This window comes from Calypte anna, chromosome 1 (assembly GCF_003957555.1).
Source record: "Calypte anna isolate BGI_N300 chromosome 1, bCalAnn1_v1.p, whole genome shotgun sequence".
Lineage (NCBI taxonomy): Eukaryota > Metazoa > Chordata > Aves > Apodiformes > Trochilidae > Calypte > Calypte anna.
In genome coordinates this window covers 168,441,336-168,464,443 of record NC_044244.1, presented here as the reverse complement: position 1 = coordinate 168,464,443, position 23,108 = coordinate 168,441,336, and positions in this window count along the sequence as shown.

The window sequence follows — 23,108 nt, the reverse complement described above, 5'->3', positions numbered from 1 at the left end:
TGCTTATCCAGCTTCAGACCTCAATGCAGGAGATGAAGACGTGATGTGAAGGAGTCTATCCCTGGGATTTTTACACTCTATTAACTTAAGAGGTTGTGTGAATTGTTTTATGTGGGTGATCTTGACTGGACCCATGTAAAGATGTCTGTGACCTAACACATAAGGCCAAAGCACTGGTCCAGCCTAGGACATACTCCCTCACCTTTGTTCCAGCCATTCTCAAGGCTTTTGTTTCCCTCAGGCAATGGCTTCCTCTTGGCTGTGTGTTTACTACAGCAGGACAACACATGAAGTATTTCCATCTCACCCTCTGAGCTTCATGAGGCAGTGGCATGGCTTGGTGCTGATCCACGTAAGCCACCACAGCACCACAGAGACAGCTCTGACATTTGGCAATTGGACTCTCCGTCCAGTCAAACATTGACATCATGTGAGGGACATCACACATCATTCCCTACACTCAAGAAGCACAGCTTTGCCTCCAGAGATGACATCCCTCTGGACCCTTTTTTTCTTGTAGAAATGTACAGGCCAGACCAGCCCTTACAGCAGGAGGAAGGTGAGCAGCTGGGTACCTTCCTAAAGAGCAGAATGTAGTATAATAACCATCTGACAGATTTACAGGGTGCCAGAGCAAGCATAGACCCTACTAAAGCCTGCTTGCTGGATCAGTATTCTTACATGCTTCTTAGCTCGTGTTTTCAGGAGTGTTCCCTGGCCAAATCCCAGCTCAGCTTAAGGATGTGACTCAGCAAAGGTTTTTCCATGGAAGGAAGCTGAGCTCCAGTACGTCAGGACACATTCAAAAAGTCTCCTGGTCTTGATGACTGGGAGGAACCAGAAACAGGAGATGTTTCTTAGGTGTCTGCCCCATGTGGTGGGTAGACATCCCACAAGTCTTGAAGGTCCCCGAGGAAAATGGGAATGGAAAAGATTTCTTCATGTCATCAAATTCCTATTGTCACAGAAAAAGTACTCATTAAATTTTCACTGGGATAGCACCGGGGCACAGAGGATATCTAAGACACCTGGTGAGGGTGTTGTTTGATCCAGGATAAGACCTCCTATATCCACATGGCTGTAACTGAAGTCTGAGGAGGTAAATCTGAGATAATGTCCCACTGGGCTTTGGCACTGCTGCCACTTTAGCTCAAGCAATATGGTGTTTGAGATAGGCTGCAGAAGCCACTGGAGAAGATGGAAATATTTTTTGCTTTTGTAGCTCAGCTTTGGTCAGCAGGGACATCCAGGCATGATGGAGCATTTGAATCTACTTAGGAATTTGCATGAGGCTGAAGAAACAGGAAAATGATGGATAGAGATGCTGCTTCCTGTGGTTCCTTGACTTCCTTGCCTTATCTTCCAACTATGTCCCCAGGGAACCATTCTGCCTTAGTGCTGTGGTTTTTACTGCAGCTCTGGTGACATCTCACCTCCTGTGCTTGCCTTAACCTGGATTTCCCAGATCAAACCAGGTATTTCTCCAGTCTTCCTGCAAGACTGCTCAAATGGGAACTCTTTGGCATATAGGGATTGGTTGTGACTGATAACTACAGAAAGAATACTTTACAAACTATTCTCCAAATGAGAAAAACCACCTGATAGATCTGTATTTTCAAGTTTCTCTTGGAGCAACAGGTAAGAGCAACAAACACATCTGATTTTTAAATTTTATTTTTTTTCCCACCAACTGTAGCTTCTTCTGGACTTCAGCCTTGGTTAACATCATTGGGAATTTTCTCCTTGAGCTCCATGGAATTATGCAACTTCATTAAAAATCAAACAGGGCTATGACCCCACAACAACCTTCCCCAGGGCTACAAAACTACATTACAGAATGCTAACCTTCCCCCTTTGTCCCTGTCCTGCCTGAGGATGAGCTGTGAGTCCTGCTGTGTAATCCATCACATTTGGATACTTATCTAGTGGTGGGACACAGGTCATTGACAGCCATGCAACCCATCATCCTGCTCCTTAGCTGTGACTGCAGTGTGACATGTTTCTCAGGTTTGATCTTAAAATCCATTGCAGCATAGTGTTTGCTATCTAACTGATGCACTCCAGACCTCACTATCTTTTCCTTCAGAGATTTTTCCCTAACAGCTAGATCTTGCTGCAATTTCAGTCCAGTGCTTCTCACTGGTGGCCACAGAGAGCAGTTTATTCCCCTATTTTGGCAGAAGTCGTTCACTTAATGACAGTCACGAGACAGTTCTTGTGGCTCCTTTCGATTTCCCCTTATCTTTTACTCTGTACAAGGGAATGCCTTGACCTTCCAAGTTTGAGAGAGGTGAATCTACTATTTTGTCTGTGGGATCCAGCACCTCCTTACAATGAGGAGCTGGTTAAACAGGAGCTAGAGGAGGTCCTTCCTTGGCAATGCCAGCACTGCACCACAGGGATGAGCAAACCCTGCTGAGGGTGAGGCCATTGCAATTTCAGTGTTTCTCAAAGCTCTTGTGCTCTGAGCTGTTTTAAGAATCAGGATGTTTGTTGAACCTCGGCTGGAGGAATGCTCCAGGTGTAGGGAGTGGCATGGAAGAAGTCACAAAGTCCAGGCATGAATCAAAAATAGACTGAAAGACAAAGGGAAATTAAAGTACTGAAGTGGGAGTGGTGTTAAGCCTCGCTGCCTGCAGCCCTGGTGGAGAGGGAAAGCAGAGCACACCAAGGCACGGAGGCAGGATCCGTGTCACCTGCCATACAACCACAACTATTTGCATCTGAGCTAACCACTGATCCCTGTTGAGTCAATGCAAAGGAATATATGGCATATCTGAAATGTTTACCTGCAGATTACAAGTCCACTTTTAGTTATTCTTAGTATCCCAGATGACGCTGGGAGAGCTAGGATGTCTAGATGTAGATGTCTTTATTCGTTTAGAGGAATCTGACCCAGAGAGATTTTCTTTGGGTGAGAAAACCTTGACATCACTCTTCAAATGCGTCTCCCTGTGCCTTCCTTGTTCTTTATGGAAAAGGAGGAAGTTTATCCTGGACCTTTCCTCATTCCAAGCTCCCCAGGTGTCCGTGTCGCATGGGACGAACCTTCTGATGGATGTCTGAAAATATCCATCACAAAGCTGAAAATTCTGACCTGTGATCCATACACATGCAGTGAGGTGGGTGTGAACACAGCTCACCTGTGTGTCTCACCCATCCCATTATGACAGGGCCCTCCTCCAAAGGCCCATCCCCATTTTCCCTCAGGAAAACCTCAACCAGGGTTGTGGCTGTCTTACAAGCTGCAGGTGATGCAGGGCCCTGACAGCCAATATCACAGACTGATGGTGATATAAGTGATCTCAATACCTCCTGTGTACTGTGATAACCTAGACTGTTGCCATGCTATCAGACTTCTTGGAAAAAGTTACAATAGATGTGGAGAGTTGATTAAGAGAAGTCTTTCAGGAGGGTAGGAAGGGAATATAGAAGTAGGAAGCATGAGGAGGGGAGGTGAAAGGGGAGGAGGGCAGCAGATGGTGCAACCAGAGGGGAGGAAGGAACAGACCATCACCTCCTGCTCACTGTCCGCTTCAAAAGATGCATCACAGATGACTTTTGGGACATTTTAGGACACCTATCGTGTCTCCATCATATAGAAGGAGGGCTGTTGGCCTCACATTTTCCAGAAGCACATTTTCCAGTGCTTTGTCCAGGCACTGGACACTCATCCTCTGGGACTCACACCACCTCCCCTGGGAAGTTGAGCTGGCAGTCTAGAAGCTTCTGGGTAGTTAAGCTGTCATTTTCCTTGACTCCATTTTCTATTACTTCAAGTTGCTCCTTTTGCCCTATGCTCAGCAACTCTCTCCTGACCCGGTGTTTTCTCTCTGCTAACTCCTCAGCTATCATTACCATATCCCTTGCAAATACCGGATACTGTTTTCAAAACATGTCCTCAGGACCTCAGAGGTGTTTACTCTTTTCTGCTAAAAAGCAGACTTGTAGGGAATGTGACGTATCACTCACCCAGTTCAGAGGCAAGGCATTTCCCACATTATAAAAGAGTGGACCGCAGCCACAAAAGTTGAGACGTCACTTAAAAACACTGCTATTTGAGAGGGAGGATTGCTCATTGCTGTCAAAAAGGACAAAAAAACCACCAAATGTTACTCAAAAAGCCAAAAATAAAATCCCCTGGCAATTTGTGTACGTTTCAAAATGCTGATGGTTTTTAAAACCCTTTTTAGAGACAAGGATCCCTGTGCCAAACTGAGATCCAGCAGTAAAAACAAACAGATAATGAAATAAACACCGTGATGACAAAAAAGAGGAATTGTTGCAATAATGTACTTTTCCAGGAAAATTAACCATAACAACAGGGCTGGTGAATCACTGGAGTTTTCTGAACCATAGTGGCTCCTGCTTATAAACATGATTTTGAAATCTGACGGTTCTATTCTTTCCACGGTAGCTTTGACACTAGCTATGTAAAGTTTTTCTGGCACAGAAAGAAATTTCTCCTAAAATCGCTGGCTGGGATTTTTTAATGCTTCCTAAAGAATTGCATTCAATGAATGGGAGTTCTCTGCCTAAATTATGGACAAATTTTAAAAAGTCTCGCTCCAGCTATGCCATGTGTAAATATTTGAAAGCTATGAAGCTGTTCTGGAAAAATACAAAGCATAAATACTCTTGTGAGGAGCGGGCAGACCCATAACTCAGATGTCAGCAAGTAAAGAGGGAAACTCTCTGCCTGGTGTATTGCATTTCAGTGTCAAACATGAAGATCAAGTAGATGAGGTTTAGGTCTAAAGGTCTTTAGCTTTTGCCCAGAAATCTTCCTAAATCACGGTTCCGGTGGAGTTTAGATCATAGAATAATCCAGGTGATCTGTTTTAACTACCTCCAAACCATGAGGCCATCCAGAAGAATGCTGATCTGTGGACATCAGAAGCTCTGACACTTGTTTGAGGAACGAGAATGAAGATTTGTCACCCTTGATACCATCTGAACTAATCCAGCCTGAGCTGCAGGATGGTGCTTCATGGTGCAGTAGCTTCCATGGAGGCAGTTGTGATGATCTGAGATCCCCTGGCTCAGCTTTTGACTGCACTTAGTGGCCACAGCTGGTGATATGCAGCATTCCTGCAGGCAATTACAGTGGAAAAGACGGGATAGACATGAAGGATTAACTGTTCTCACTCAGTCTTTGACGTGTTCCCTCTGGATCACAGCTTTTGGCACGTCTGTGCTTCCATGAGCAGTGGTGAAAGTACTCTGCTAATGTGATATCCATCAAGAGCTGTGCCTGTGATCACACACACATAAACACAAGCACACTCACTGGTTCGGGGTGATTTTATCTGTAAACAGCAGCACATTTCCAGCAGGGTTTCCAAGGTCACATAGCCACTACAGTGGAAATCCTTGCCGTTAGCCACTGTGAAGCATGAAGCATGGTGTTACCACACCAGTGTTTTGTAGGCCTCACTCTGTTTACTCACAAAACCTCAGCTAATGTTTTTTCAGAGTTCCTAGACTAAAGATTCCTCCCTCTGTAAAGAGTTTTTTCCTCCAGTGTCAGCTGCATCTCTGAGACTAAAAGTACAAGTGGTTCACATCAGTCTGAGGATACAGTGGTAGAAACTTTCAAGTTATCATGAGTTATTCCTTCTCACCGAGGAACTACTATTCCATTCTTTGTCTCCACCTTTTAATTTTGCTTTTACAAAAGCAAAAATATTAACTCAGAGATGGACATGGTAATCCCAGAGTAATTTGAATCTTTATGTTAGATATTACCTGGCTTGGTGACCTGATTCAGTGGAATTGCTGTGAACTTGTTAATGGAGTCAAGGAGCAACACCACTCCTCCCCCCTTAACTCGGTAAGTAATTGTAAGATGGAAGTAGACAAGTCTAGAAAATATCCTGCTTTCTCAGAAAAGAGAGAAGTAGACCATGGAAGTGGTTTGGGTGCTGAGCTAGCCAGAGGGGGATGGGAAGAGAAGGAATTTTTCCATTAGCTCTTGATATTCTTGGAAAATGAAAGCCTTGGGGAACCGCAGTGTTGAGGACTCCACTGGAGGAAATTATGCTTCTTTCCTCAAAAGCGATCTCAGTCACCCATTCTGAAAAAGCACATTTGCCCTGAAAATTGCCAGATTAGCTTTCTTGATCAGCCATTTCTTGGAATACAATATCCATAGGAGGAAAAGAGGGGGACGCTGTAGCAAGACGAACCTCTTTTAGGGTACGGCGCTTCAAGGTCCAACCAGGTGTTCCAGCAGAGACTCACGAACAGTGGTCTGAGCCTATAGCCACAGAGTTGACTAGCCTGGATCAGTGCTGTTGCTCTGAGAGTGACTGATCTCTCTGCCAGCTAGCTCAGGACTGAGCTGAGCCTGTGTCTCAGGCCTCACCTTTTATTGGCCCCCTGGTCCTGCTCATGCGCAGTGGGGGCTCGCCCTAATTGGGCACAGGTGGGCTTGACACAAGCTCATGCTCACTCCCTGGCAATTAGTGGCACCTGCTTGCCTCGTTACACTACAGGATACTGTATAGGTAATGACCTATCACCAGGTGGCATTGAGCAGTCTGAAACAGAAAAACTAATAAGGGTAGGGGAGACAGTTTGGATGTCATTGCAAGACTTCCATAGTTATAAGAAAAACTGACAGAGAAAAATGGATACAGAGCAAATGTTGATTGAGGAGGTCACAGGAATTAGACCACAGATAAATATATCTGGGATTCCAAGAATCTGGAGGTGTAATTGCCCTACTCAGGAACACCACCTGTACAAAACCAGGGCCAAACATGGAAGTGTCACACCAAGAATCACCCAAGCACATGGCACACGTACAAACAAGAGCAGAGAGAAGGTGCTATGTCTCTCTCCATTGTTTCTCTCCATTAAGTGCAAGGGAACTTACTGAACTAATTTAGATCATACACTGAGTGCTGGATAGCTGAAGTTGAGTAAGTTGAACACCATTTGTGAATGCCTGCATGGATAAAGGAAACAGGAAAATGGTTTCTTCAGCATAGCTGATAACAATATAATGAGATCCAGCAGTTGAAAGTAGAAGGTGGGCAAACTCAGGCTAGAAGTAAGGAATGTTTTTTAACCACAGTGATAATTAACTATTGGAAACATTTATCCAGGCTTGTGGTTGATTCTTCCATCGGTGGCAGTTTCCAAATCAAGATTTGATTGTTTTCAGAGAGAAATGTTCTTTGTTTCAAGCACGAGCAAATGCAGGGAATTCTCTTGCTTGTGCCTGCTACAGCTAAGGCTTGATGTTGTAAGGTAGGTGTAACAGGCCTGGAGGCTCAGACAGAAGGAATATCTGTGTCATGGAGATAGCCTTTTCTGCAGATGTTATTGTCATTGCATCTGTGCAATGCCAGGAATCAGCTCTATTGTATATCCCAGCACATAGATAGGGACAAAACTCACTTATAGCAATTTCCTTCAGGGCTTGTGTCAGAACATTGCTGGAATATATTAGCTTGAGCTTCAGTTTCTAATGGTAGCTTAAATGCTCCCAAACACCAGCTTAGTTTCACTTTAATTGTATAATGATGATCTCCTTACAAACATGCCTTGCAATCATTTTCTTGCATAACAGAGGAGCATAATGGTGTCTGATGGACCAGACTCAGTGTCTTCTTTGTACTCCCATAGTGCAGGAGGAATCTAGGGGGACCTTCAGATGGAAATGTATTCAGGCCAGTTTTGCTTCTTATTTTAGCATTTCTTCATATTTCATTAAGAATATCAGAGGATTCCTAAGAACAAAGTCAGCATAACAGCTCCCCCTCACAACTGCTGGGTTTTAACCCTGTCAGCTGCAGATACATGCTGAAAGGCATTGCAAATAAACAAGAAACTGTTTATTTCAGCTAAACTTTGTTTAGCTGTTATTTGTAAGGGGGGAGGAAAGTGAAAAACCTCAGAGTATAACACCAAAACAAAACACAGGCAAAGGCTAAACCCTTTCTAGTTTTCTTATTGAAAAGTTAGTTTCTGGTTACTTATTGAAAGGTAATTCCTCACAGATTGCAGCTAATCAAACAGCTAAATCAGTAACCTAAATCAGATAGGTATTTGTTCATTATGAGACATTCCCTATGTTAGCTAACATTCAACTCATTCAAGGATCTGCATCTCAATTCGAGATTTAAATTAACACCAGAGTTTACAATGCAAAAAACCAGTTTATTAGTAGAGTTACTGTAGTTGCGATGGTCCAAAGACACAGACAGACAATGCTTATGAAGAGTGGTCACATGTTTTGTTAAGACAATTTAAATTAAAAAAGAATAAAATTCTTTGGCTCAAAAGCCCTTTTTTGTCTTAAATAGAATGAGGCTTAGTTACTTTTTGGGTATTTAACTTGTGTACTCTAACATGCTTTATTGAACACGTCATCTACACACGAATGCAGGGGTAGTATTTATGTCTTTTCTCCTACTTCCAGAGCTTTGGGAGTATCAGCCAACAAACCTTCCCACTGTAAAATTCTGCTGCCACTTGTCTGGCAAAGTCTTCTTGAAAAGTTGGTCAAAACTCAGAGCCCATTTATATGGAACCAACCAGCCTACTCTGTACTGAGCAGAGAGCTGCTCTTCCAAGAACTGCCTGAAAAATCCCTGTTTTTTAAAATAAATAAACCAAAACAGCTACATCGATAAGTGGAGTTAATTATTAAATCTAAGAAACACCAGAGAGCTTAAAGAATAACAACTACCCCAGGAAAAGAGGCTTTTCCATGCTTGGATGGACACAGTGTGTAAGCAGGAGGAAATTCAAGAATAGCTTTGTGCTCTGCTTTGCCTGTTCTCCCAGATCTCTGGACTTCTTCATCAAGTTCAGTGTTTATAGAGCTCCACAAAACAATGTGGTCATCTGAGTAGTTCCTGTACCACAGCTAAGATCAAGCTTCTTAGAAAACAACTAAACATGTGTGTCACTTTACACTCCAAGACTCATTGACCTGGATCTGCAGAATGAGAGGACCCATCCAATCCATCCTGTCAGAAGCTGTGCTGTCCCTGCCAGCACACTCAAGATACAGACAGCACTTCTTGGTAGCAAACTTAACCAACTTCCCACTCTTCCTCGTGTTTTTGTATTGCTCTATCACTTACAACACATTTAACTGAATCTTGGATCAACTGAAGCCTAGGGAAACCATTCCAGAAACAATATTGCTCTTCTCCTGCTGCGAGCCATTCCTGAGAACAAAGCAACTGGAAAGATTGAAACCTCAGGCATGGAGAGATTAAGTCAAGGGATTGGTCCCACAGCCAGGACGAGTGTTTAGTCATCCTGACACAGCCCCTCTCAACCCTTGACCAATAAGTTCCAGCCTTGCTTTTTGTCCTCACTGAGGAGGGCAGAAACCTATGAGAAACTGAAGTTCTGAGGTAGACATGTGAGTCAAATGTTTACCACACGGCTGTCACACCCACTGCTGTTTGGTTTCCTCAGACTTAATAACTCCTCAGTATATTACGTGGATTACGGAAACGCTGTAACTCCAGACGGGTTGGCAAAGCAGCACAGAGCTGTAAAGCTGTGGATTGTGGTCCTTCCAGCAGGCATGGTGGCCTCTTCATCTGTCCCTTCATGCTGTAGGCTTCTGCCCACAGAAATTATTCTGTGATTGTCCCTAGAGAGGTCTATATAATAATTTCCTTTCCCGTCAGAAAGATTGACTAATAAGGGATTTATTTGCTAACCATTCTGGTTTCCCTCTTTCTCCTGAGCTTGGGAAAAGCACCAGGGTTTTGCAGGGCTATTACACTATTTAATAAATTGACAGGGATTTTCTACCTGGAAACCCTTTAAATGTTGATGTCTTGAAGTTATATCCTCTTAGAAGTTCAGTCTGACTTGGCTTTGTTTGGACTTTCAGCAATGTGCAAATTCGTTCTGCCCCTTTCCCTCCATTTATGCCTGATGGAACAAATGCAGATACAACCTACAAGAAACCTGGAAGGTCCTGAAGATGCCCCTGCTTCATGAACGTTATTTAGTAATGACAACAAGTTCAGAAGCCTGTTTTGGTAATTTCAATCAAGAAAAGGCAGAAAGAAGTCACTCTGGGGAATCTCAAGGGAAAAAGAACTTGAATTTTGGTTGCTAGTCTTCATAGTGTGTGTATATGTATGGATATCTGCCTCTCTATGTTTCTAATCTACTGTATATATGCCATAATATTGTATCACCACAGACTTATATTTTTATTAAAATAAGCCAACACTGATTAGAAGACAGCTGCTCTGCAGAAACAACAACCTAAAACAAAGCAGGAAAGATAAAGGTGAAGGAAGTGTGGTTACCTCTACTGAAACAAAGCATAAAAAAGATCTCCCACCTGTTTCCAAGCCATCTACAAGCACTGCCTGACTCAGATGCCACAGTGATTGCAGCACTTAAGCTCCAAGAAGGAATGAGTTGCTGAGCACACAGGGAGCCAGCTCCTTGCTTGTTGTACAGCCAGTGGAGACAAGCAGCAGGGGATATGAGCAAAAGGGAAAGCCACTTGCCAGAACAGGAATAAAGAAATCAACATCGATTTCTGTCTTTACCAAAAGCCTGACTTCATGCCTTGGAGGTTATATTTCTGTGGCTGCTGAGTCTGTGAGTTTGGCAGAGAAAGGAAAACAAAAAGCAAGTTGTGTGATCTGAGCCTGGCGTGGTGTCAGGGAAGGGTCACGTGCATGGGCTGGGAGCTCTTTCATACAGACGTCAACAGATGAGCAATTTTCAGCTGGGCTCCTCCAGTTTGACAGAGCAGTTGTAGCCCAAAGAGGAGCCCATCAGAACACAGAGAGCACTCAGCCTCCAGTCACCAGCAGCCTTGGTAGCAATGTCTCAGGAAGGGCCAAGGAGATGATGAAGATGGTGAAGAATCTTCTCACACAAGGAGAGCCTGAGAGAGGATGGACTTAGCCCACAGGGTAAGGGCTCAGGGGGCTCTTATCCATATGCATAAATGCCTATTGGTAGAGTAAAGAAGTGACTAGGCACACAGTGATGCCCAATGACAGAATAAAAAGCTATGGGCACAACCCAAAATGCAGAAAACTCCTATGAATAATAAAGTTTTTTTACTCTGAAGGAGGTTGAACACTGGCACAAGTTGGCCAAAGAGGTTGTGGTGTCTCTGACTTTGGAGATATTTGAAATGTGACTTGCCACAGCCCTGAGAAACCTGTTCTAGCTGACCCTGCTCTGATCAGGGTTCCCTGTCAACCTCAGCTATTATCCTGTGATCCCATGAAATGGAACCAGAGCTTGTGTACCCCATGCTCTGCTGTTGCCCCTGTGCAGAGGGGAGAGTCCCCCTTTCTGAGGCACCCCATGGAGCATAGCCATGTTGATGGTACCTGCTAAGAGGTCTGCTTGATCCTGCCCCTCCTTCCAGGCTGTCTGTGCAATGCAGCATCCACTATGTGAGTCCTTCTATGTTCTTTCATCCCTGAGCTACATGAACAAGTGAATGAACCAACTGCCCAGCAGGCTGAGATGAAGATTTCCTCCATAGCAATGTTGGCTATGGGGAATGGAGATGACCCATCCCTCTTGCTGAACTTCCAAAGACCAGAGCAGCTCAAAGGAGCCATTAGTAGGAGCTGTCAGGCACTGGAATGGGCTGCTCAGGGAGGTGATGGAGTCACCATCCCTGGAGGTGTTAAAAAACCATATAGATGAGGCACTTCAAGACATCCTCTAGTGGGATAGTGGTTATTTTTATTATTACTTTTTTTTTTCCTGTGTTGAAGGTTGGACACACTGATCTTGGAGGTCTTTTCCAACCGTGACAATTCTGTGATTAATAAAAGCAGTCACAATGTCATCGCTTCGCTCCTGCTTGCAGCAGTCCCACTCTTGCCTTTTATTAGCTCCTCTGAAATGCAAACATTTTAAATAAGGCAGAAAGAAGAAGGGTCAGTGCCCTCAGTCAGCTAATTAATGATGTTTGGAAGGCACTGGAGACTTTATCAAAAAAGCAGCGGGAACAGGGAAGGAAGGAAATGCCCTTCCAGAGATGTTAGAAACAGCTTTACAGGCACACAAATGTGTGTGCTTTGGACTGGTAAAAAGCAGCTTGTTAGAAACAACTGCTCATCAAGGGGGGCGTGCTGCAAAAAATGTCTTGCTTAGGTTTCCAAAAATGTTGCTTTGATGCAATTTGCTGGCTTCTCAGCTTTGCAAATTTCCATTCTGCATCTTGTTTAGCTAGGGGGGAGATTAAGGAGAGCTGCCTGCAGTCAGCTGAACTGCTTTTCTGGCAGAGTCTCATGAGGAAGCTGCAGAGATCAGTAAACAGAGCTGAAAGTGCGGGTGGCCGTGAGCTGCCTTGTTGTTTTTTTTTTTTTTTTCATCCTCTGTATGTGTAAAGGAAATAAGAAGTGCAGCAGGCAGCCCCGTCAGACAGGGGAGATATTTCACAGGAAATAACAGATGGCTTCAGGCTCATATTTCTCTGGCAGAAAAGCCTCCCTAGGTATCCTGGAAAAAAATGGATGCTTCAGGCTAATTTGTCTCTTTCTGCTTTGGTCTCTTTTCTCTTGTCTCTTTCTCTTTTTACACATGGGGCATACCTCATGTGTAAAAGCATAAAACACAGATTGAAAAAGCTTAGGCCTTGTTTGGTTGAATAGTTACACATGCTTTTTATCTTGGAGGACAGCAGATGATGGAAAGTTCAAGGTATCTGAAACAGAAGTATGGATTTCTTTGAACCATAATTAGTGGTGGGCAGTTGCTGGTTTGATCAAGAATGAAGGGGTCCCTTTCTCTTTGTTCATCTGGAAGGAACATAAAGCAGCACAGCCCTTAAAGGACTTCAGTTCTAGGGTGATATCTTTCATTACCATGCAAAAAGCCTGCTCAGCATCATTATGTTGTTCATTCTTATGAACAATCCCTATTCATCCTCTTGCACCCACAGACTCCCCTCCACCTTCACACAGAGCTCCTGCTGGACCCCACCAGGAGACCTTCCACAGAGGAATGGCATGGCAGCAAAACCATTGCCAGTAGCAGCTTGGAAGAACTGCTGATTGGCAAAATAGGTGGAAAGAGAAGGTTATCACTGCTTGTCTGCTCTGTATGTCTGTGAGCTTCCTAAGATGCTGGCAGCACCTGTAGGATGAGGAAGAGAAGCACTCTGTCTCCAAGGAGAGTGAGCATAGGGTCTCAGGATCCTGACCTGAGTGAGGCCTAAACGTGACTCCGGAGACAACCATGTCTCTGGACAACCAGAGAGGACTTTCTATTTTGGGTAATGTGTGTCAGAACAAGACTCACGTGCATGGTGAGCAAGAGGAGCTCAGCACATGAGTCTCCGTCAGTGACCATGGTGGGGTACTGAGCCCAAGTGGCTGAGATCTGTCCTGGCTGAGTTATCACACATTTTGGGACAGTCAGGAGCAGGTGCACATTAGTGGGAACACTGAAGGTGCCATTTCTTCACCCATGGCCTCAATGCCTGTCTGGTGATCTCTCATTATACTCTTCCAGTACGTGGTGACGCACCCCAGCAACACCTCATCGTGGTGGTCCATCCCTGGCAGCCTTCCAGCCCTGCCACTCACACTGAGCTGCTCTTGCCACTTCAGAAGTCATCAAACAGGACAGAGGGCAGAAAGTCTGAAGAGCTCACACCAAATGATGAGGACAGTCAGGATGTCCCAGCCACCACAACTTAACTGAGGCTTGGTGTTCACACCCACAGCAGACTCAGGAGCTGAAAGACACAGGTGAGAAAGGGGAAACAGGGGAGGGGAGGATGCCAGATATACCACCCTATGACTCCATTCCCTGTCTGAGGGATAGGCACACTGATCCTGTTTTGAAAGCCCTGACTTTACACATGGCAGGATGCAGAGATGTAGGAGCCAGGACAAAAGCAGCCCTCCATCACACTCTGCTGATGTCTAACATCAGATAACTTTCAGCCATTCACTCCCCTCTTCTCTGCTCTCCTGTACAGCCACTCCTACCACATGGCTGTGTCCTTGGACTTGTCCCCTGGACACAACTGGAGTGGTTTGCAGTTGGAGGAATCAGAGAACAGCACAACCCCACCCTGCAGGATCTGCTGCTCCAGCACTCCTACCCTTGTCAGATGTCTCTGATGTGGTTGTAGGACCAGCCCACCACTGCCTGTCTGCCTCTTCTTAAGCACTGTTTTGATGGTTGTAACAGTCACCAAATACAAGTTCTGTATTTTGTCCAAGATTGCATTGATTTTTAAAAATACTTTATTTGATTCACTGATTTTATCAAATGCTGTGGTAACCCCCCAGTTTATTTCTGACTCCCTTGATTTTCAGCATGTTTTTTTTAGTCCTTTCAATAACTTCTGTCTCTTAGTTTGTGGCTTTAAGGTATATCCCACTATGGTTCACTTCCCAACTTATTAAGTCACCTCAGCAAATTTTTCACCCTCACTGACCTACTCCTACTTTATTCTTCATTTTCCTGTTTCTTCTGCATTTTTCTGGTAAGGAGTTATCCTTACATCCATGTCAAAAGGGGGATTCAATAGGGATTTTTTTTTGTAAAAAAAAAAAGACCCAAAAAGGACCAAAAAAGACCTTTTGTAAGGGTCTGTCTTGAATCACATCTCTTCATTTCTTTCATAAACAATATAGATGAGAGATTAGAAAGGCCACATATTAAAACTGGAGATCAAAGTGATGGCAAATATTTTCAAGGAAAGTGTTAAAATTCAAAATTACCTTAATAAATTGAAGAGAAGGTCTGAGAAGAAAAATCCAAATGGCATTCAGCAGGTACAAAAGGTACTGTACTGAGGCTAGAAAATCATCCCCATGACTGGTGAAAATCAACCCCATGAGTGGTGAAAACTTGGTCAGTAGAAGTTTTGGAGAGGAATAGATGAAAGTAATAAGGGATCACAAGCTGACCATGAGTCAGGAGCATTATGTTGTTAGGGAAAAGGTTGGCATGATACTGAAATCACCTGAGACAAATATAGCTTGCATAAAATAATCCTTCTGAAGCTCATTGGTAAGACATCAGCTGGAACTATGCTTTAGTATAAGATGTTAAGAAACCCTAGAGAAGAACCCAGGAATATAGACTGCTGAAAAGAAGGTATGACCAATTTGTTCTCATTCATTTGGTAAAGAATGAAGGGGTTAAACACTAGCTCTGAGAAAAAAACATGTTGATGGAGAGGAAGGTGAACCACTGCAGTGGAAAGTCTGGGAAGGTGCTGGAACATTTCCTGATGGAGACCTTTAAGAATGTGTCCAGCACTCTTTTGTGAGAAATGCCCCTGACATGGGGGTCCTGCTATGGGCAGAGGAATACCCTTCTTGATTCCTGAAGGCCCCTTCCAGCTCTTAAGTCTGCTTCCTGCCCAGACATGAACCTGTGCTCTCTGCTCTTACCTCTACCCTGCATGGCTCTCACAGTCTGACCTTAGCCCAGACTCACCCATCCTTTTGCAGGAATGTGTTTCCCAGTTTCTAGCAAATCGCTGACATCTACTTTCATTTTCTGCCTTTTCTCTTTTTATGGCGTCCCTCCCTCCATTGTCTTTTTTTCTTTTCTTTCTCCCTGCACTGTCCTTCTTCCCACTCACTGCAAATTTGCATCCTACCCTAGACCTGGCACCCAACCTTGCAGTTGATGCAGACAAATTGGCCAAAGGATGCCAAATGTCACCTTTCATGGTATCCTTTGCATCAAGGAGATGGATGAGAAATCTCTACCCCCGGATCTCTACATCATTGCTCCAGAATGTTTACCCTTCCACCCCTGATTTGGTTACATTTGGTTAAGACTTGGTAGCTCTTTTTCCCAGCTCCTGAGGACAGGTCTTTACTTGTTTTAAGAGAGGGTTTTGCTTCTGCAGCCTTTGAACCTGATGACCAGGCCAGATGGGCTGAGTGTTTTAACCCGATCTCTGTTCTGTTTGTCTCATCTTTTAGGATTTTCTCTGAGCTTTTTTTTTTGTTGTTTTGTTTTGGTTTGTTTTTTTAACGTGTCCCATGTGTGCCTCAAACCCAGCCCAAACGCAAAAGACTTCAATTCTAAGAAGTGTTTTTGAACACACAATGCTGAAGGACTGGGTTTAAAATTGAGCCAGATGAGCAACCATGGCCATAAAAGGAGAGAACACTGGGCCAAGCCCACGTGTAGACTTGCAAATCCACCCTGGGATTTCAATTCCAGTAACAAAGCCATCTGAGATTTGCTCTTGCAGCCTCTCCTCTGAAAACAAGCTGATGGAGAGGGTGATGCAGCAGTTACCATAGCAGCCAGCACAAGAAGAGTCCATTAAGTGATCACAGGCCTGTCTCAAAGTGAATTACCAGGCTGCAGGTGAACTTTTGCACCTCCCAAAATGTCTCCTGGGGAAAACATGTTGTTGTGCCCAGTGGAACAAGAGAATACCAATAGGTTGCACCGTCTTGCTGCTGCATTGTTGTCTTTAATTATGTCTGAGCTGATTTTTAAAAAGTACTGCACACGCTTTTCCTTTTTCCTGTCAGGTGCTTTCTGTGATTTTTGTGGGGTTTTTTTCCCTTTTCTTTGAAGGACGACACAAAGTAGCCCAGTCAATAGCTACTAATGAAAAGTGCTTCAGGCCCCCTTGCTTTCTGCCACAATTAGATTTCCAGCCATCCCAGGAGAGATGCTATTATCTATCTGGGTGTGGAAAATGATCTATCACTGTTAATCATTTCTATTATAGTAGCAGGGAGTGCTCCAAACATATCAACACCTCATTACAATGATTGCTTTTCATGCATTGGAAGCTGAAGGTCTTCTGGTATACTCAGGACATAAAAAATATATAAATGGAGCTGGAAGGTGGAAAAAGGATGGATCCTGGTGGGATCCTAGGAGCAGACGAAGGCACACTATCCCCTCACAAACAAAGCTCATTAGATATCCAGAGACAGTGACAGCCAGATGACTGGTCCTTCCCACAAATTCCTGATCCAGACCTTGCATAATGTCCATAATGTCTCCTTTTTGTTTCTGCTCTATACAGCTCTACCTTATTCCAAGTGTTGATGGGTGTGCAAGCAGCTTTCTCAAGTGCAGCTGCAGATATTGGCATCTTGACCCACAAAGGATGACTTTGGGCTTGCAGCAGCACAATAGTCAGGTGAAAATAGCAGAATGGTTACTTAACCCAACTTTGATGCCCTTCTAGAAAGTCACTTAAAGCCTTTAAACCCCTCCACACTGTGACTACCATAATAGCCACATAAAGATTTATTAAAAACTTCCTGTGGAGGAAGGTAATGAAAAAACTATAGTGTCTGGGAAAAACAAAACAAAGCAGCAAATGAGCAAACCCAAGCCTTCCAGAGAACTCAAATTGAGCTTGACCTCTCTAAGGTATCATTTGCTTCCTGTTTGCTGCCAAAGGACAATGAGGTTTATATTCAGGCCCCACCTTTCAGTGTCTGGGTCTAAAAATATAATAGTGAACTTGTGACACAAAGACCCTGTCTCCTGGACAATTTAGGTCTAGCTGCAAAGCACAAATTCTCATGTCTGTGAGGTAGAACTAATGTTGTGTAACTGGGTGTCACATTTTTTTTTCTTTGGTCTTATTTGTGTCTTTCTACTTTTAGGTTGCCAGACTTCAGAAGATGGCATTAGGATTAGGCCAGACTTCAGCAGGTGTTTGTTTTAAATGATCATGACTATAACCATTTTAAGGCACTTGTCACCATGGTTACCTTGATGCTGTTATCCAAGGTGGCTGAGCTGAGATGGGGCTGAAAGGGAACATGAGACTACCTCAGTGGGAATGTATATGGATGTCTAATCCATAAAATGTTTTATTGTTTTATTATTATTTATTATTTATTATATTTGTTATATTATTATTTATTATTATTATTTGTTTTATTTAAATGTTTTATTTCCTTGAAAGTCGCATGGAGTCTCAGCTCCATGGATTAAAAAAGTCTGTAAAGGATCACATTTAATCTGTGCTCAAATGCCAGCAAACAGGCTGCTTGATGGTCTTCAAACAGCTCTTGTTTTCAAATAAAAAAAACTTGACATTTGTGGTGGGGTGAAGGCAAAATGGAATTTTGGGAGACAAATTGATACATTAATTGTAATTCCATCTGAAAAAATTACTCTTAAACCTAATGCTGCTTCTTACTGAGCTTTCATTCCTCCTGTGAAACCCACCACTCAGGTTCAATGAGAGTTTGACCAGACTTGTTCTCAGTTTCTCAGCAACTGGCTGACTACTGACTAATGCTGATATTTGTATGACTCTGGATCACTTGTTTTGTTCTCTTCCTTTTTTTTTTTTTTTTTCCTGGAAGCATTCCTGCTTCCCTTTTTCCCTGTTTAAAGTTCATTTTTTTCTGTTATTCCTGAGGCAATTACATTCTTAGTGGTTATTGGAATAGTTGCATGTGGTCTTGCTAAATTTGTCCAAGAACCAGCATCTATTTCAAGCCTCATCTCACCCCATGGGAGATGCCTGAGCTTCATCCTTCTTTTTGTATGCACAGGACTATCTCTACACCACTCAGCCCTCCTAAAAAGAGATCTTAGGTGATTCCTCAGGCCATTGTACAAGAAGCTGTTGAGAGACAGAGCATTTCCAACTGGGAGGCACAAGGGATGCTGCATGTAGGAGGGTTCATTGGGGGACTACTACCAAAAGGTCACACCATGGAAACATCAGAGACCTTACCTGTGAAAGGACAGAATCTCTTAACACTTTCTCTCTTTCCATCTAGTAGATCCATAAAACTCCCAGGGCAGCCACCTTTCTCTAGGCATTTTCTTCAACTCTACTCAGCTCTGGAAAATTCTTGAGTACCGCAATTATTGATGGCCTGGGTTAGAGCAGCGGAGAAGTTACACGGTCTGGTTGGATAATAAAGAAGATATATGGTATAGACTGGATAGAGGAAAGCTTGTAAGAATTAGAGGAGCCAATAAGATCAGCAGAATGTCAGTTGGAATCTTTGCCTGGTGCTTTTTTTCAGTAGGGCTGCTTTTAGTCACTGCTTACTGCAGCAGCAGGTGCAAAATGTTCCCATCATGTTAGTACATCTCACTGAGATGGAAGTTTAAGATCTGAAAAACAAATTCTGCCAAAACCAGCATTTGTGTGAGAGACAGAAATGTGACTATCAAAAGGAATTATTTTAAGCAGCTCTCTGTGTCAAAACTAGCTGATTCCCAGAGCCAGTTTCTCAGAACAGCCTCAAACCCTTTCTAGCCAGCATGGGTACTTCAGTACTTCTGAGATGGTGATGCTTTAACTTGCTTCAATATGTCCCAGCAGCAGTGTGAAGGCCATAGTCTCAGTGACAACTATTTCAGCACTCAGATATGTCCAACCCAGTCTCAAGGCCTGGTTAAATAAAAATATTCTTTGTCCTGGAAGGCTCCCAGAGATGTAATATCAACTAAATAGGTCTAGATATCATCCAAGTCAGTAACCACCATCCTGCTAGTAACTCGTGTTTCTCATTGGCAAAGCTAGGAGTCTGGAGTCCATCAAAGACAGAGTGATGTTGATTTGGTCCCCTTCTCCCCTCCCTCAAATTAATGGTTACATGTGGCAGGGGAGAGCTGCCCAGAGAAGGGGAAGCGTGGTCTGTGCTGGGGATGAGGATGCAGCAGGAGCCCCTGTGCAGGACTCTCTTGATCCCACACCCATGTCATGACCTGAGAGCTGGGCTGCTGCTGCTGGGGCTTGGGGCTATCAGAGCTGGTGAGAAACATTGGGCAGAGACTGATAGCAAAGGTGGCTTTTGATGTGGTTAAGCTGGGGACAGTGACCAGCTGTACTTCCATAACACAGATCTCAAATACTTGCATGCATTAAAAATCAGAGTTACTTCTCTGCCCTGAACTATTATGCACTCTCTGCAGTAGTTTTCTTGTGGATCTTTAAAAGGCAGTGAGCTCATAGCAATTATAAAACTGCTGTGTGAAGCACTGGCACAACAGTTTTTTTTCTTTTTTTTTTTTCCACTTCAGTCTTGCAATTTTCCCTCTCAGGAACCCCCAAAGCTCTTGAAAACAAACAAACAAAAAAACCCACGACTGTCTGCAAAATGCAGCATGTAATGTGAGTGTGAGAGCAACTGGATTTGCTTGTAAATAAAATACCAATCCAGAAATTCAGAAGATGTTGTATATTTGTGTAGTGGGGTCTTGCAGCATGTTTGGACAGCTGCTGCTATTAAAACTTTTGCCAAGTAAATTTAAGAAAACCACCTTCCAACTGCCATTTTCACAAATATGTTAGGAGATTTACAAGGATTTTTGTGCCAACCTGAAACCTTCTCGGAGCTACCTTTAGAGTTACTTTGAAAATATTCTAAGTCTTTGAGTAGCATGTTGACTTTTACCCTATATATGTGCCTTGATGTAATACTGACAGTAAATAAATCAGTAATACACAGACTATGCTTGAATATACATATATCCAAGAATATGGGGTTTTTTCTGTTTTGGAGACAATATTAAATAAAAATGTATAGATATATATTTTAAATTTTATTATAAAATTATAATTCTCAGAACTGCAGAGACAAATGAAGAATATTTACTGCCAAACTGGGCACAGGGTGAACTTAATTCCTTATTACTGAACTGTACCAGATAGATTTGGGACATATTCATGATTAAGAAAGATCTCTTCAAGACATGCTCCACTCGTGCAACACGAAATGTAGAGTTCATCCCATTGGAAACCCAGGCGCCTTTGCAGGGGTGGTGGAGGCAGAGGGTGCAGGAAGACATGCCCCCAGGCTTTTTTCCATTGTGTCACTCAAGTGATTCCCTAAGGGAACAAAGTTTATTCTTACATTTTCTGCATGCTAATAATGTTGCCCTTTCTGTTTTCCTGCAGAGTCTTCCGTCACCAGTTTCGGTGCCAGATTATAGGGCAGGGACCTGGAGTGGGAGGAGGTGAGACTTTGGGAAGGACATTTAAAAAAACATATTACTTTAACTCTTTACACACTGAAAAAAAGAAGCTACAGCATCCTGGGTTCAACTCCAGATACAGTGGACGAGGCTGCCTCTCTTCATATTTCAAAGATATTTCTCCTGACTCCAACTGGAATACTCACTTGCAGTAAAATATTTTTTTTCCTCCAGGTACAACTTTAGTCCACAAGAAAGTAAAACAGAAGATTCAGAAGAAAAACACCCTTCAAGCAGAGTTTAAGAGTTTTTAACCCTCCACAGAATCTAGGGATGGGAATGTTGCCATTGTACCATCTGGGATCCAACACTAGCATGCTATTCCAAGCCAGAGACATTGCAAAATCTTTGTTGATCATATTAAAGCTTCTTTGGAGACCAGCATTTCATATTGCACATTTACTGTCAAAGGATGTTTTGTTCAAGTAGCATGAGCATGGGAACAGGTGCCACGTGGTCCCTGCAGGGCCCCTCTTGGGCTCTAGAACTCATCCGTGATCCTGTTATTTGCACAGTCTCTCCCAATTTTATCAGATGTGGAATTGTATTTATGATGTGGCCTAACACCTATCAGTCCCCTCCTGGGGGGCTGAGATGTTTTGTTCACCCTCCTGTGTGGATAAAGGGCTGGAACACTTTTCTGAAAGTATGTGATGAAGATAATTTAGATCTAAACCTAAAGAGAAACTGCTCTTGGCAGTAAATACTCCACTTGCATACCCTATGAAAAAAACTTAACAATAAATAGTTATATTTATACTATTTATATACTCTTCATAAGTACTATATCCTCTTCATAAATTATACTCCTAATTTGGCCTGAGAGACAAAATGTTCTCTTCAGAATGGAGGAGAGTAAAATAAAACGTTCCTTCAATTGAGCTGACATGACTTTGGCCCCAGATGCTGTTTTCTGCTTTATGACCCACCAAAGTAGCTTACCATGTGCTCAAAATTACATTAAGCATTTCTTCAGTCCTGATGCCTACAGTAAGAGGTTCTTCTTCCAAGGGAAGTAGCTCATCCTTTGGAGGTGTTTGTGTTGCTGTCACCAGGGCAACCAGAAAAGATGAAAGTCAGAACCTGGAAAAAAAACCCAACTGCTTCTGAGGTATGGATGGGCAGTCAGACTGTAAAACCATGCCTGGATTGCTGAAGGAAGTGACTGTTCTGTATTAAACAAACTTAGCAGAATTCCTAGTGTTGTAGCATAAAAATAGCACTCCTGGCTTCATTAAGAGCCAACAGCTTTTGTAAACCCTTGTAAAAGCACATAACTGGAATGCAAGACTCTCCCTCTGTTGGGAGTAAGGTTTCTCCATCTTGTTTCATGTCCTGCAGTGCAGACTGCTTCCATGGCCATTTGTGGTCCTGCTTTTGACATGGGTTTTTATGAAACATGGCTATAAACAGCTGTGACACTCACTCTGTCTGAAAAAAAAAGACATGAAAGCCAGACTCCAAAGAAACCCTAAAATCTAAGCCCTGAATATGACATTTTGGAGCCTACTCCAGTAGATGTGGTTGTGACTTGTTGTCTGGCTCATTTTAGAAGAAACTCTCTGGTCCACCAGAATTTTGGTGTCATCCCACATGGAGTGTGTCCTTACTCTGCTGCTTAAACTGGGAGAACAAACCAGTAGAATTCAACACAAATTATTTTCACTTGAAGGCATTTAAGATATATTTTCCACAGAATAGGACAAAAATCTTATTAGTAAAAAGTAGCTAGAAAAGCTACAAATTTCCCATGGCAGTAGTCCTTTGAGGTATGGTTTGGCCTTGGGTTTAAAATTAAATTTGGCCCAGTGTAAAATTAAATGCTCTCAGGCCTGTGGTGTGACTCTGGGGGTGCCCTACACAGGGACAGGAGTTGGACTTGATAATCCTGATGAGTTCCTTCCAACTCTGCAGGTTCTGTGATGGTTCTGTGTCCGATTCTATTCCTTTGCCTCTACAGGAATCAGTCTTTCCCTCTAGGAAAGGTTTCACAGTCTCACCATCTCTCACAACCTTCCTGGTCCTTTGCCTTCACATGCTCCATATGCTGCCATCTACCACAGCTGATTGTAGAGAAACGAGATAAACCAGGTGCCTCGAGTTGCCAAAGAGTGGGTGTGAGTCCACCTGTGCCTGGTTAGGGCAGGCCCCCTATTACCAGGGGGCCAATA